A 16,692-nucleotide genomic window follows, 5' to 3' on the forward strand; every position below is an offset into this window, starting at 1 on the left:
TCAAAATTTAGAGTGCATTTTATATATTAATATTGGTTTCTATTTAACATCTTTTCACTTATTAGAAGTAGGTAGTAACTTCCACGATTCTTTCTGTTTTCTCCATATCCTTGCCATTATTGATTTTTAAAAATTAATAAAAATGTAAAACATTTGTTTTATAACATAATAAAAAAGTTTAAAATCAAGTATTTGTATGCAGTTGGGATTTATTCTCTTAAAATCATTCAAGGAGAGTCTGTTAATATATGGGGGGTAGTGATACTAGATGGTTTAGATTGAGAGCCAGGCCTAGAGATGGGAGGTTATAGGTTTGAAATTTGGTCCTAGATACTTCCTAGCTGTGTGACCCAGGGCAAATCACTTAACTCCAATTGCCTATTGTTAAATTTTTTGGTTAGACTGAATATTTAATTGGTGGTCTCTAGGGATTTAATTCCTAAATCCCAAAGTGAATTACTCAAATAAATGAAATATATAGTAGTTTATTTTTACAATAGGGGGAAGATATTAAGGAAGAGAGAAAACAGAAGAGAGAAAGAGGCAGAGCTCCAGCTTCCTCTGAGCCAGGCAGAAATTTTAAGCTCCAGCCAGGGGAAAGGAATCTCAAGATGATGGGCCTTTCTCAGGGGTTCATACCTCCAGAAAGGGCAAGGAAACAGCCTTTATACTCACCAAGTTGACCATCTAAAAGGAAAGCAGTCTAAGGTCTCCTGCATGAGCTCCTCCAGGGGCCAGTTCCACACCCAAGTGTTTTCACTCCAAGTCTAAGCGTCTGTCTTTCAGTCTCTCCTCAAGTGTCTGTCTTCTAGTCCTCCTCTGAGTGACTCTTCTTGTAGTCTCTCCTCTGAGTGACTCTTCTTCACTCCAAGCCCAAGTCACTGATCTCCTGTCAAGCTCTGAGTGACTGATCCTTTGATCTATTTCCATGTGCCTCTGTTTCCTCTATTTAAAGACCTTTTTCTCTTGTGTCACTACCCTGGAATTTTATGTCTACGAATCACAGCAGATGCTCCTCTCCAATACTGCCCACTCAATGTATGAAATGGATGCTCACATCTTTTGTCATTAGTTAACACTTTTTTGTAGTTAAAATGGATAGATCTACTTTAAATACTGAGTTAACACTTTGGGGATTAAAATCTAAAAATAGACAGGGGATTACAATTTAATCTTCACAATAAAGGAAGAGCTCGGTACCTTCATTATCACAGTCAGGGGAGAGCTAAATCCAATCTTCACACTATCACTTTCTGCTCTTCTGATTTGGAATCAATGATTCTAAAATGGAAGGTAAAGGTTTAAAAGAAAACCCGTATTATGGGGGAAGTATTAAGCTTACAAGATTAAAATTGTTGAAATCTGGAGACTAGTTAAGAGTATGTATGTATATATGTCAAGTAACATATACAATGAATGAATGAATGCATGAATGAAAACTCATGAAAATATTGCTATGTTCTTATCACTGTAATAAACACTGAGGATACAAATAAAAAAGCAAAGTCTTTGATTTGAGTCTTAGTGTTTGGAATTAGGTTTCCTCCTTGAGTGGACATGCCTTGTGGCATTGTGTATTCCTTGGACATGACAGAGTAAAGCTTAGGGGTGTAATCACAATGTGCAGATGAGCCAGACTGTCAACACACAGGATATTTCTCTGACAAAACATGCGATTTGTTATTGTTCTAAAGAGAAATAAGTACTTACTATCTCTGGTGTGATTTAAAAAAAAAAAGGAACTGAATTTACTAATGAGTTTTCTGGAAAGACAGGTAAGAAGAAATCCTTTCCCTCTTTCTCAGGGATGTCAGTTTCTATAAGAAATGTGGAGCTAACCCTAGGCTGTATTAACCAAGGTATAACATACACAGATCATGATATAATCCTCTCCCACTGTGCTCAGCATTGATAAAGTCCTTCCTTATTAGAGTCTAATTTTCAGCTCTACATTTTAAAAGCAATATGTGGAAATTTGAGATGAGTCAGAGAAAAAGAATGAAAATTACTTTAGGGTGGGTGGAGATAAAGGGTCTGTGTTAGAAATTGAAAAAGAACAGGAATCATTTGCCACTGAAAAGAGAAAGTGAAGTGGTGACATCATAATAGTTTGGGGCTGATCTACCATCTAGAGCACATAAGCCACTCATCATACATCAATTGAGTCTGACAAATTCCCCTTGAAATCAGTTGCTGATTGGCACCCTATGGTTCTCCCATGCCCTACATCTGTTGCTTGGAGAGGTCCCCTTGGTGGTTATGAAAGACATGGTTGTTTCTTGGTTTCGAAACAAATTCAGTGCCTGCCCAATAAGTTATAGGGCAATTGTAGTCTGGGAAGTCAGGGCAAAAGGAAATAGTTTCCGGACTTATCTACTAGTAGCAATGCAAAGATTCAGAACTATTTAGAGGGACATATGAGAAAGAACACTATCCACATCCAGAGGAAGAACTGTGAGAAAAGAAACAGAGAAGAAAAACAACTGTTTGATCACATGGGTAGGTGGGGCTATGATTGGAAAAGTGGACTCTAAAAGATGACCCTAGTGCAAATACTAATAATAAGGAAATGGGTCTTGATCAATGGCATATGTTAAATGCAGTGGAATTGTGTATCATATATGGGAAGGGATTGAGGGGAGGGAAGGAACATGAGTCTTGTAACCATGGACAATTATTCTAAATCATCTAATTAAATAAAATTTTAAAAAAGGAAATAGTTTCCCATTGTACTCTAGCTAGTCTTAAATCCTCAAGGATCAGAGTGTCTTGGGATTTAAGCTGGAAAATATCTTAGAGATTATCTGATCTACCACTCATTTTACAGATTAAACACAACAGCAGCAACAACAAGTCTAAGGTCCAGATAAGTAAGGTGCCTGCATTTTCTTGGGACCTAAGTGATTGAGTTTGGATTTGAACCCAGGTCTTCTGCCTCCAAAGATAGTGTTTTCTCCATAGACTATCTGTAGAGCCAGAGAACCCCTATAACTAGCATCGAGATACTCTTCTTTCTCTGACCATGAATATGGACAAGACTTGTAAAGTCAACAATATGAGGCAGTGGCACCAGTTTCAAATGGAAGCAATGTAACATTGGTCGAGAAAGTCACAAATTATCATTATCTATGTTGGATTGTAATTTTATTCATTTTATTAAACATTTTCCAAATATATTTTAATTTGATTCAGGCTCCTCTCAGGAGATTGCTGGCCTCCTTTGAATCTGACACTTTTTGTATAGGGAATTCTTTGGATAAAAGACATGAATCCAGATCCATATTTTCTCTGCTATCATCTTTTTTTTTAAACACTCATCTTTCCTCTTAAAATTAATACCATTTATTGGTTCCAAAGCAGATGATAAGGGCTGAACAATGGGGTTTAAGTGACTTGCTCAGGGTCATACAGCTAGGAAGTGTCTGAGGTCAGATGTGTGTCCAGGACCTCTCATTTCCAGGACTCATTCTCTATTCACTAAGACACTCACCTGCCTCATGCCTCTCCAGAATTTAGCAAGTGCTTGGCACATGGTAAGTATTTAATCATTGCTAGTTGACTGACTACCTTCCCATCTTTTTGCCTATTTGTCCACCTCTCTCATTTTTCAAATAACATTTTTTTTTGTTTTCAATCTCTACATGTATTACCTCATTTGAGATATCTACCTCCTTGAAAGGTGCCATTATTTTCCATTTTATAATTGAAGAAACTGAGGATTGTAACTTCTCCAGGGTCATTAAGTCATTATCTGAGACAGGACCCAAAGGCAACACTTCTTTAATCCATTGCACCAAAGTTGTTAGGGATTTAGGGAACAGGTATCACTGAAGGAAGAAATGCTTCTTCTGTTTGTCCCTCTATTCTATATCTCTTGTGGTGGTTGGAACAAGAAACCAAAGCACATCCCCTGCTTTATTAGTAAGTAATCCAGAAAAGGCTTGGGGAAGATTGTGAACTTACAAGTGTGGGAAATGTGAAGTATGGGGTCTATATCTCTGCACCAAAGCCGGCTTTTCATGAGAAGATGAAATCTACTATTTGATGCATTTAGAAATTTGGCGATTCTTTGGACATGATTGAATTTAAAATTGAATGAAAGAGTTTAGACTCATGTTCTGGATTGAAGATATACAAATGACATGCTCACACCAAAGAACGCATGTATTTGAAACATGGAAGCCCAGCTCCATGATACATTACAAATTATGGATTTTCTATGAAATTTTCGAGCATGGGTTCACAATGTTGGCATTTTGTATTTGATGGAGAATAAGACCCAGCAAGGTGTGGGTGTGTGGAAAGGGCAGGAGGTGTGGAGAGGAGGTAAAGAATTTACATCCAAATATACCTAATCAAACTTACAATGAAGTCATGGGCTCCTTCCCTGAGCCTCATTCTGTATGGGGCATTGACTGTTCCAACTGCCTTCTTGCACTTCCAGTTGCTGCGAAAGCCAGCTTTGTTGCTGTCTGAAGGTAATTAGAGTCTCTCAGCCTGATGCCTGGGCTCACTTCATGCAGCCAGGATTCTGATGGTGGGATAATAATGGAGCAGAGATGGCTGCTGTCCTGCTGATTTTCAGATTCTGGCTTTCTGTGCATGTATAATTACATTTTAAGAAAAAACACCAATGGATAGGGCCTTAGTTTTCTTACATTTTCACAGCTTGGATATTTGTGTATTTTTGTACTAACATATCCTTAAATTAGAATATGATGTGATAGGGCAGGTTCTTAACTGACCTTAACAAATTAAAGCGGTATCCTTCCCTCCCCTCTCCTTCCTTCCTTCCTTCCTCCCTCCCTCCCTCCCTCCCTCCCTCCCTCCCTCCCTTCCTTCCTTCCTTCCTTCCTTCCTTCCTTCCTTCCTTCCTTCCTTCCTTCCTTCCTTCCTTCCTTCCTTCCTTCCTCCCTCCCTCCCTCCCTCCCTCCCTCCCTCCCTTCTTTCCTTCCTTCCTTCCTTCCTTCCTTCCTCCCTCCCTCCCTCATCCCTCCCTCCCTCCCTCCCTTCTTTCCTTCCTTCCTTCCTTCCTTCCTTCCTTCCTTCCTTCCTTCCTTCCTTCCTTCCTTCCTTCCTTCCTTCCTTCCTTCCTTCCTTCCTTCCTTCCTTCCTTCCTTCCTTCCTTCCTTCCTTCCTTCCTTCCTTCCTTCCTTCCTCTTGAACTTTCTCTTTTTTTTTCTTTTCCTCATCTTTTCTTCTTATGGACATTTATTAAGCACCTATGATTAAGAAACTATGGTAATCGCTAAAGAAATATAAGTGATGTCATTCTTACTTTCAAGGAGCTTCTAGTCTTATGGGGAAAATAATGTGTAAATAAATAATTATAATACTAAACAGAATTGTATTATATAAGAGGTACAAAAAATACTGGAAAGACTTCATGAATTAGTTGACTCCTGAAGTATGACTTGAAGTGTACATAGAATTTGTTAAACTCATTTTTTCAATTAGTAAATATTTTACTTTCTTCTAACTTCCCTGATCACTGAAAAAGAAAACCCTTATTTTATATATATATATATATATATATATATATATACACATATATATACATATATATATTCAAGAAAAATAAACTCCCATATGGACCACGTCCAAAAATGCATGTGTCATCCTGTATATTTAATATTCCCCTTCTTTGTTATTAGTCCTCTGGAATTATGTTTGTAGGGAAAAAGTAGCCTTTAAAAGAAACTTTAAACTGATAAAGTTGGTTTCATTGTTTATACATTCTTTTTTTACTCCATTAAGTTTGTTATTTTTTCCCATTTGTATTTTTTTATATATCAAATCATCTGTTTTCATGTTTATTATTTTGGAGAAATAATTTTGAGTGATTCCCTATTGTTATTGATGTTCCTTTTATTTCCATTAACCAACAAGCTCAGCCTTGCAGAATATATTATTCTAGTGGTACCTTCCGAGCCTCCTTTCTGTGTTTCTGTCTCTTTCGGTAGATAAAGTATTGTTCAAGGCTTTGAAAATAGATTTTACTAAAAAATTAAAGGCTTTTCTCTTTATTATTTGTGATATTTTTGCCTAATGTTGAAAGTTTTAAATTTAACCACTGGATCTTTTGGTAATTGAAACTTGGAGTTAGTGATTTTTGAGTTCTGCCAATGTTAGTATGTGTTGTGTTCAGTTATTCTGTGGCTATTTTCTTTCTTTCTTTTTTAAAAACCCTTACTTTCCATCTTAGATTGATTCCAAAGCAGAAGAGCAGTAAGGGCTATGCAAGGAGGGTTAGGCAATTTGCCTAGGATCATAGGTAGGAAATGTCTGTGGCCATATTTGAACCAAGGATCTCTCATCTCTAGACCTGGCTCTCAATCCTCTGAGATAACCAGCTGTCCCCAGCTATTTTCTTGAATATTCCTGAAGTTACTGTATTCAGGCTTTTCACTTAATCATGTTATTTTCTGGGAGTTATTGTCCTTGAAATAGTTACAGGAGTATTATTCTCAAGATCAGTTGATCTGTGTGGAACTCTTATGGCATTTCAAATCTATATTTCTTTGATTATGTTTTTTCTTCTAGTTATATACTTTTATTTTCCAAATATATACTTTTAAATTCTTCATCTGTTTTTGTCATTTTCAGAGGCTCTCTTGTCTAGTGATATCCTCTGCTGTGTTTTCTAATTTGTCTACTCTCTCATTTATCTTGTTGAGTTATTCTTTTCTATCTTCAGTTACTACTCTTATTTCTTCCCACCCTTTCCCTCCACCAGCATATTTTCATTTAATTTCGTTTTGTCTTTTGAAGCATTATAGACTTTTTGTTACTCTTTTTATTCATTCATTTTGTGACAACAATATAATATGTAATTTTGATTTAATCATTGCTGGGTGATTCATTTACCATTATATGATATTTCTTCATTGTGTTATGGTCTTTTTTGGCTGCTGTGCTTATTTTTTCTTCTTTCCTTAAAAGTATCCTTGTTGGATTTTCTACATGAGAGCTTGCTTTATTTGCTTTATTTCTCTGTTGTCCGTCTTATTCTCAATTCCTTACTTTTTATGATCGCTACTAATGTTGCTTTAATTTTTTTCTTGATCTTCTATTTCCTGAGCCATATCTTAGAATTTGATTTATTCCTGCATTTCCTTGTCAGTTTTTTTATTCTCTACTACTGTTATCACCCTTTACATATTGTGCCTTTAACTGAAATAGCACTAGTGTCTGTATTTTCTGGTCCCTTCCCTAAGCACAACAGTTTATTTTCTCCTGTCTAGACCAGACCTTGAATTGGGAGTTAGAAGTCTTTGTAGCTGGCTGACAAATGGATATCATAAGTAAGTTTTAATCTTCTTCTTACTCTTCATAGTGGTTTGCCCCTATTGCGATTGATTCTCAACTCCATGCACAATTGTTCATTTTTTTTTACAAAGGCATTATTCTGCTACTATATAGCTCATAGTAACAGACTCAATACTGGAAAGAGTGATCGAATATACTCCAGTAAGATCATTGAAGGAAATTTGGTATTGTCAGTCACAGAGGGCTATTGTGGGAGGGGGGCTTAGGGTCATGAGTTTTCTATTTTATTTAGTGCTTTTACCTGATGAAAAAACTGAATTACATGAAGATATTTTCTGATGTCTTCTATTATTGTTACACTTTAAATAACAGCATTTCTTTTGAGTTGTTTGATGACTTTTATAGAAATTAATGGAAGTCATATTTTGAATAAATGTTTTCTACTCTCTTTTGTTCAAAGATCTTCTCGATCCACTTTTGTTTGTTTTGTTTGTTTTTTCAAACTACCAGCTTCTTGTCTTATTTATTAAATCAATAGTTCTATCACTTTCGATTTTATTAATTTCTCCCTTAATTTTTAGGATTTCTAGTTTGGTTTTCTGCTGGGGGGTTTTAATTTGATTGCTTTCGAGTTTTTTCATTTGCATTTCCAATTGATTGATCTCTGCTCTCCCTAGTTTGTTAATATAAGCATTCAGGGATATGAATTTACCTCTGATTACTGCTTTGGCTGCATCCCAAAAGGTTTGAAAGGATGTCTCGCCATTGTCATTTTCCTTGATGAAATTATTAATTGTTTCTATGATTTCTTCTTTAACTAAACGGTTTTGGAGTATCATATTGTTTAATTTCCAATTGGTTTTAGATTTGGTTTTCCATGTACCATTACTAATCATTATTTTTATTGCCTTGTGATCTGAGAAGGCTGCATTCATTATTTCTGCTTTTCTGCATTTGTGTGCTATGTTTCTGTGACCTAATGTATGGTCAATTTTTGTGAATGTGCCATGTGGTGCTGAGAAGAAGGTGTATTCCTTTTTATCCCTATTTATTTTTCTCCATATGTCTATTAATTCCAATTTTTCTAAGATTTCATTCACTTCTTTTACCTCTTTCTTATTTATTTTTTGATTTGATTTATCTAAATTTGATAATGGTTGGTTTAAGTCTCCCACTAATATGGTTTTACTGTCTATTTCTTCCTTCAATTCTCCTAGTTTCTCCATTAGAAATTTGGGTGCTATATTATTTGGTGCATACATGTTGATTAATGATATTTCCTCATTGTCTAAAGTCCCTTTTAACAAAATATAATTACCTTCCCTATCCCTTTAATCAGGTCTATTTTTCGATCCACTTTTATACTTGATGAGTTGAGATGATTTTGTTGGTGTTCATTTGTTTCTATCTTCCCCTCAGAAAGGAAGGTTTATCTGTATGTCTAAGTACTGTGTTTCCACTCAGTGCGGGTAAAGCTCTGCCATTACTTTGAACAGATTGTAATTGTTTCCAATCAGTGATGACACATAAGAAATATATTGTGTTTGCACTAGAGCCATAGCATTCAACCTTCTTGTTGACACCCAGACTTTCTTAAGGAATTTCAATCTCATAGTTACAGAATCCCAAATATGGATTTTTTAAAATTTCCCAGCCCACAATAGCCTAGTTCCTTCACCAACTGCAGAAATATATTTTGCAAATGGCCTTCATAAAAGACAGGAATACAATTGTCATTTGTAATCTATTAGTTAGCACAGAAGGATGTTCTATATCTTTAGTCCTCACAGTCACAGCTTCATGAGATCTAAGTGTCCAGGTGCTTGTGAGCTGAGTTCTGCATTAGAAGTACAGGTAGAGTCAAAACCTGTAGAAACAAACACAATCTGTTCTTTTGTTAGAGAGAAAATTACCCTGGGAATCCCTACTCTGTCCCTTATTATAACTTCATCTCTTCGAACCCCAGTTAAACAATAATTGGCTTCTCTAAGTAAATAATTTATTAGGAAGGAAAATGGGATAATATTTCTTTAAATGGACAGCATTAAGGAATTCACATGTGAGAGACAATTAAGGAATATGTTAAGGCAAAAACATTGCACAAACTGATCATCATAGAAATAGCTCATGACTTGGATGGTCAGAGTGAAGTGGGATCGATATTAAAGGATTTTCAGAACAAGTGAATTTGGAAATATATTTTGAAATAAGTGATGGACTTTGTTTTAAAGGAGAAGAAAGGGCAAAGTCTAAGTAATTCTATATCAGAATATTAAGAAATTTATTTGGGGAAGTTAGGTGGGTTAGTGGAAAGAGAGCCAGGCCTAGAGAGGGGAAGTCCTGGGAGTTTAAATTTGGCCTCAGATATTTTCTAGAGGTGTGACCCTGGGTAAGTCATTTAACCCTAATTGCCTAGCCCTTACTGTTCTTCTGCTTTGAAATGGATACTTAGTAAGGAAGAAAGTGATTTAAAAAAGAAATTAGCTTAATTGTCAAGGGGAGAATTGTGTTAGATTAAAAAGGAACTTGGTGATGACTTGTGATATGATACTAAATATAAAATCAAATACAGTAACTTTCCTGTTGCTTCTGTGTATTTGTGTATGTGTGTTTGTATATATGTATGTATACAGATAAGGATAAAGATCAGGAAATGGGGCAATAGGGATCAAGTGACTTGCCAAGTATTGTATAGTGAGTGTTTGAGGTCAGATGTAAATTCAGATCTCTGTCTGTCTGTCTGTCTGTCTGTCTCTCTCTCTCTTGCTCTCTCTTTCTCTCTCTCCCTCCCCCTTTCTCTGTCTTTCTCTTTCTGTCTCTCTCTGTTTCTCTTTCTCTATTTCTTTCTCTCTGTCTCTGTCTCTGTCTCTCCCTCTCTCTACCCACACACATGTATATGTGTACATGTATCTGTAATATACATATATGTATATGCATATAAGTATATACATACATATACAGAATGTTGCAGCTAGGTGGTTGTCTGGAGAGAACACTGGGCCTGAAGTCAGAATGATCTGAGTTCAAAGTTGACCTATGAAATGGGGATACTTGAAGAAAGAAATGGTAAATCATTCTAGTATCTTTGCCCAGAAACCCCGATGGATGAGCTCATAAGATCACAAAGAGTCAAGCATGACTCATATATTGTATGGATGAAGAAGTCAAGTACAGATATAGTCCATTGACTCTCATTAATTAGTTCCACAAAAATACAATATTAAGTGAAATAATATAATAGAGCACAAAGTTAAAAACTGTTTTGTTTTGTTTTTTACTGAATTCTTGCATCTTTGGAACATGTTTCTTAAATTAAATAATTGTTCCTATTGTGAAAAAAGGAATGACCGAAAACAAAGGAAATCTGAAAATTGAAGAAGATGCTTCTGGAGGGGCAAATGGAACATTCAGAGGGCCTATGGGGGGATGGGAGAGTTTCAAGTTCAAACAGTTGGAACCAGAGAGAGGAAGATTTCTGGTCTTCTTATCTAGGACTCTGAGAGAGCTGGGTAGGAGAAATACTCTTCTCAAACCCTTTTGTCTGAACTGAGTTGAATGAAATTTCTTGTCCAACTGAAGACAACCCTTAGAATAGAGACTATATTTTCCCTTAGGGGAACTCAAAGACATATTCCTTGAAGAGGTTTTCCTTGGCTAAGCCTTCAAGAATTGTAGTTAGGATGGAAATAGTAGGGACCTTCCTCCTTCTTTCTACCCTTTCCCTTCCTTTCAAATAAATTAGATACTTTGAATTATATCAGAATTGATTCAGAGTCTATGTAATAGAAGGGGAATTTCAATCCATCAAGTTTAGAAGGAAAACTACCCTCTGGCCTGACTGACTCCATTAAAGCTGCTCAGCCTAGTGGAGGAAGAGGAAGTGTCACACAGAACTCAGTCCTAAAAAACAGCTGCTCTCTGGTTCCTTCATCTTTTAATTTCCCCTCACTATTACACTATGGAGCTCAGCTATGGTTATATAAACACATCTTTCTCTATAGCTTCCAACCCTTTTCTGCTCCAGAGTTCCAAGGGATTGTTACATGGCAAGTAAGTATAAAGGAAATTTATACCACATATAACCATTGGTGTCTATAGCAGTCTTGGGGAGGAAGATGGCTTGGGCTCTCTTGGGATCATGGAGGCATGACCAGCGCTCAAAAGCAAACTGTGTGTTCATCGTGGAAGAGATGCCTTTTGTTAGTTCCTGGCACCATCTTAGGCTTACTTAGCAACTGATATTGGCATGAGTATTCAGGTTTTCTAAGGGGGATGTTATCTGGTCTCTGGAGATCACCTCAGGATTTTCCAGTATTATGGTTGGACTTATATTAACATGGTTATCATGAAACTATATTGATTGGGAATCCCTGGAATGAGGTATGCCTGAATACCTGAATAGTTAGAATATAAAGCAGGCTATGTGTCATATTCTATTCCAAATCCAATCCCTATCCCTATTCTATAAATATACTAAATACAATACAAGTGCTATGGGGATTTAGAAGAATGAACAAAAGTATAATTGGTTTAGGTCATGCTCTACCAAAGAGATGAATTTTGAAGGAGAAAACAGTATTATATAGTTAATAGAGATCCAGCCTAGAAACCAGGAAGACCTCTGTTGAATTCCTACCTTGGACATGTTTAGAATGTTTGAAACTAGTCAACACCCTTAACTTCCCAGAGAGCCCAGAAGGTGCTAGACTATATCAATTTGGAGTTTTCTTACCTGAGAATTCCCTATACAAATGAAACCACAGATCCATCCCCCATACCTATCCTATCAAGGATGAGGGGAGAGGATGTTTTGGGGAGAAGCAAAGGCAATAGGACAGAAAAGCACTGGGTATGTTTAAAGAATATTTCAGAAAACTATTGCATTCCACAGGAATCTGTGAACAGGGGAAGCTTTCCTATTCTTCTTTGCTCTCAATAATAGATGTTCTGGAACCTTTCATTCAAACTCTAACATTAAGCAAAGTAATGAGTAACCAAGTTTTCTAAATGGATTTAGCCACCTGGAAAACATTAATTTTTCTTCTTGACTTCATATGGGAATATCAAGGATAAAACATTGTGAAACCTGATATGTCTGTAAAATCATGAGCGTGGGGACTTAGCCAATAAAAATCTGTGGAACCTTGGGTTAGTTATATAACATTTCTGAGACTTATTTAAAAAAAACTGAACAGATTGGACCAGATAAATCATAAGTCTCATCCAGCTCTAACACATTTTTTAAAGGGGAGGAGGAGGACCTGATAAAATTAAATAATGTAAACAAAAAGAATCCCTGAGAAGGTATTAACATGACTGAAATCATGCTTCCCTTTTCTTTTGACTTTTTTTCTCACCTCGATTTAGAAACAAGAGGACAGACTTAACCAATTAGCACAATTCAGTATCCCTAAAAACCTCATTCTACCATCATTCTTCAGGGTATAATGGAAAGGATACTGGATTTAGATTTAACAGACCTGAGTTTAAATAAATATTCTGCTACTTTATATGACCTTGGTCAAGTGATGCTACGTTTTGTGGACCTCAGGTTCCTCATGTTATTTTATTATGAGGGTCTTTGACAAGGTAATCTACCATTCCATCTGTTCTATATTCCAAATCAGAGATGTCAAACTTGTGGCACATTGGCAGGCTCACAATAGTGCTGAATATGGGCAAAATCAGATTAATGTGAAATTTAGAAATATTGAACAAAGTAAATACAAGTAAAATAAAACAGAGATAATATTAATGTGTGGTTTTTAAAAGTTCAGATGCAGCCCTCAGGAATCCTTGGGTTGGTTGTTGTCCTTCATACTCAAAGAAGACCAAAATGACATCCCTTTGTTAGGGTCAATGTACAGCATGTCTGACCATCATTGATTAGACCAATATGAGTTTGAAGGTTCTCCCACTTGTTGGACACAAATAGTCCCCCTGTTTCCATTTGAGTTTGATACCTCTTTTCTAAATAGACTACAGCTGGCTTGGTCAACTTGATTTTTGGAAACCCCAAATTTGCCCTGATCCCTTGGGAATTTATTTGCCTTGAGGGATGTCCCAGATTGACATTATCTCTGACTGAATAACAAACTTGAAAGGATTTAATGGTCACAGGTTACCTGGGATTAGTAGATTGTCTTTGAAGTCCTCTTCCAGGTAGCCCATCCCTCAGCTGGACTCTTCCTTTTGCATCCATTTTAGCCCAGCCTCTGGCTATACAGTCTCTTTCCAAGCCTGTTTATAACTGATATTGTATGTTTGCCCTAATAAATTGACCCAAAGGTATGTAAGACCTCTGTGTTTTATTATTCTTTGGAAAATCATCTATGGTGGTGGGTTTGCCCAGAGACACTGCCCCCAGAGTCCCAGAGCTTTGGCTCTGTGTGGAATGACGTACTTGACTCTGTGTGGCAGCCGACTATTGAGCACTGTTTTCCTAATTAAAGATTTGGTCTCACTAACTAAATAAATAGAAAAATAGGTAGATAGATTGACTACAACTTATTTCCAAAATCAAAGTGTTTAATATCTAAGATGAATTGACTGTTCTTCGTTGTAACTAAGACCTTTGTCAGATAGAGCATGAGTATGTAATTGAAAGACTTCCTAAAGTTCTAATATAAATTTGTAAAAGCTCAAGTTAATTCTTCCCCACAGAAGATTTCAAAATTCCAAAGGAAAACAAACCCTTTCATCAAAAATAATTAAAAAAACCTGGAGTTAAAAGATCCCAAATGCTGAAAGAGTGGAAAAGGTACAAGTATTATTTGGAGTCAAAGGGCTCTGCCTTTTATCCTCTTGCTATCTATGAGACCTTAGGTAAACCAGAATTTTCCCTGGGGCACCACTGTCTCATGTGATGGGGATTAGGTAAATGATCTCATAATTCCTTCTTCCCTCTTATCTATCTTTCATCACACTATCAGCAGGCTTTTCCTAAAGCAAAAATTACTTTCCTGCTTGGGAATCTTCAATGACTCCTTGTTTTCTCTTAAGAAAAATACAACCTTTCCAGATTGGAACTGAAAGTAAGCTTCTGCCTACCTTTGCATGCTCACTCCACATTCTTCTTCTTTATTCATTCTGTGTTCCTTTATATTGGTTATTCCAGGATTTGTCATCCCCTTTTCATTGACTGCCTCTAACTTCTGAAATGTGCTCTCTTCTTACTTCCCTGTCTTTGAGTATTGACCTTCTTTCCAGATTCACCTCACGTGGCCAGATCACTTTAGTGGTTTATATTAGTGCCTCCTAATATAGATGTAATCCCATGTGAACATATCATATTTCCCAAGAGACAGTAAACATTTTTTATCTTTGTATTCTTAGCACCTAGCACCTTGTTTTGTTTAATTTTAATATTTATTTTATTTTTGTGTTTTTTATATTTAATGTTGTTATTATGTTTCTAATAAATGCTCATTTGTATCAAAATTGCTTGCCATATCTAGGAGGGGGAAAGGGAGGGACAGAGGCAATTTGGATACTATAATTTTGGGAAACATATGTTGAAAATTGTTATTACATGTAATTGGGAAAATTAAACATTAAAATAAAAACAAATAATCTGGTACTGACTAAGGAAAAATTGAAATGTTTACTTTTTGGTTGTTTTTATAACTGTATCCTATGATCTTATTTATGAAAATTTTCAATGATTATGGTAACAGATCCTCTATATAAATAAATAGGAATTAGAAGACCAAGGTCGTACCTGCTTTGCCATTTAGCATCTGTGACAGACCTTGGATCTTTTGGGCCTCCTTATTTAATCATCTGTAAAAAATTGCATAAAATAGTCATGTAGATTTCTGTCATTGTTACAGTTATTTCCTCCAATGATATGGGTCCATACCTTCTATCCAGACCTTCCCATCATGTAGAATTTCTCTTAATGTCTTCTCATAAATTTACCTTAAGGGCAATGTGCTGAGGGCCTTCCTTGCATTATTTTGTCTTCTCTACAATGCTAATGGGATGCACAGACTCTTCATCATCTTTCTGAACACATGACCAGCCGATCTGCTTTTTCATTTTGACAGTATTTGCTACCTAGTTTATAGCCTCTTCAAACCCACCAAAAATCTCACCTTTGACTTTCTTAGTGATTCTTAATTTTAATTCTTTAGCTCTTGTGATATTTTATTAAAGCAATATTATCAAATTGGTGTTCAATCATGTTGGTATTTTTGTGACCCTATTGAGGGTTTTCAAAGATATTGGGATGGTTTGCCGTTTCTTTCTCCAGATCATTTTACAGATGAGGAAACTGAGGCAAACAGGGTTAGGTAACTTGCCCAGGGTCACACAGCTGATAAATTTCCGAGGCTAGAGTTGAACTTAGGTCTTCCCCACTCCAGGTTCTTTCAGTCAGGTCTGACTCTTCATAGTCCCACTTGAAGTTTTCTTGGCAAAGATAATGGAATGGGCCATTTTCTTCTCCAACTCATTTTACAGTTGAGTAAAGTGGTATAAATAGGGTTAAGTGATTTGCCCAAAGTCATATAATTAGTAATGTCTGAGATCAGATTTGAATTTAGGACAATGATTCTACATGACTTAAGGCCTGGCCCTATATCCACTACACCACCTGGCTGCCATTTATGTTTTACAGATTAATATTCTATTACATTCATGTAGCACAATTTATTTAACCATTTCCTAATTGTTGGGCATTTTCTTAGTTTCCAGTTCTATGCTACAGCCAAAAATGTTATAAATATTGTTTTGTATTTCAGACCTTTTTTATTATTAACCTTGTTGGGGTATATACCTAGTATTATCTTATTTTTGTGTTTTTTTATATTTAATGTGTTTATCATGATCTTAGGATAAAAACATTTTAGATAATTTCTTATCATAATTCTCTATGTTTTTGGAATGATTGGCCCAATTATCAGGACCCACAATATTATTAGCTCCTGTCATTCTTTAGTCTCATCCAAATGAATAATAGGTCTTTCATCAGGTTTTCTTTTGTTGATAATAAGGCCAAACTCTTACTGATATGGATCTCTTTTTGGAAATTTTACATTATTCCAAGGGTTAATAAAATTAACACAATATCATGCACAAACATAAATAGCTAGAAAATCTACTATGTATAGACAACTTCCCTTTCATGTGAATTCTTTCCTGAAATTCTTCCATGCTAATGGTGAATACCTTTGATGAGCTTTAACTTTATTTTATGACTCAACTTTTATTAATGATTAAAAATCAAGAAAATTAGTTTGTCTTTGTCATATCAAAGAATCATATATAATTTTGACATGCATTAGATGTGCCTTATTGGAAGAGACCCTTCAATGTAATATTTTGCCGTATTAAAATAAATGTGCTTTTATAGTTAACACTGAGCACAGTAGTATCTTGTATTCTCTCTTCATTTTTCATTCTGTTGTGTAGTGGTAAAAA

General features: G+C 35.8%; 1 protein-coding gene across 7 annotated transcripts in view; it reads left to right on the plus strand.

The window, feature by feature from the left end:
* ENOX1 (ecto-NOX disulfide-thiol exchanger 1) overlaps positions 1-16,692 on the plus strand; it is a 577,820-nt gene that overhangs the window by 70,371 nt on the left and 490,757 nt on the right. The window contains exon 1 of one of the 7 annotated variants that reach the window (XM_056807987.1): positions 2,066-2,499. The exons of the other annotated variants lie outside the window; for them this stretch is intronic. The gene's annotated coding sequence lies outside the window, so the exon portion shown is untranslated. Of the gene's footprint in view, positions 1-2,065; positions 2,500-16,692 lie in introns of those variants that run through there. 7 annotated transcript variants of the gene reach the window in all.

This window comes from Monodelphis domestica, chromosome 8 (assembly GCF_027887165.1).
Source record: "Monodelphis domestica isolate mMonDom1 chromosome 8, mMonDom1.pri, whole genome shotgun sequence".
Taxonomy (NCBI): domain Eukaryota; kingdom Metazoa; phylum Chordata; class Mammalia; order Didelphimorphia; family Didelphidae; genus Monodelphis; species Monodelphis domestica.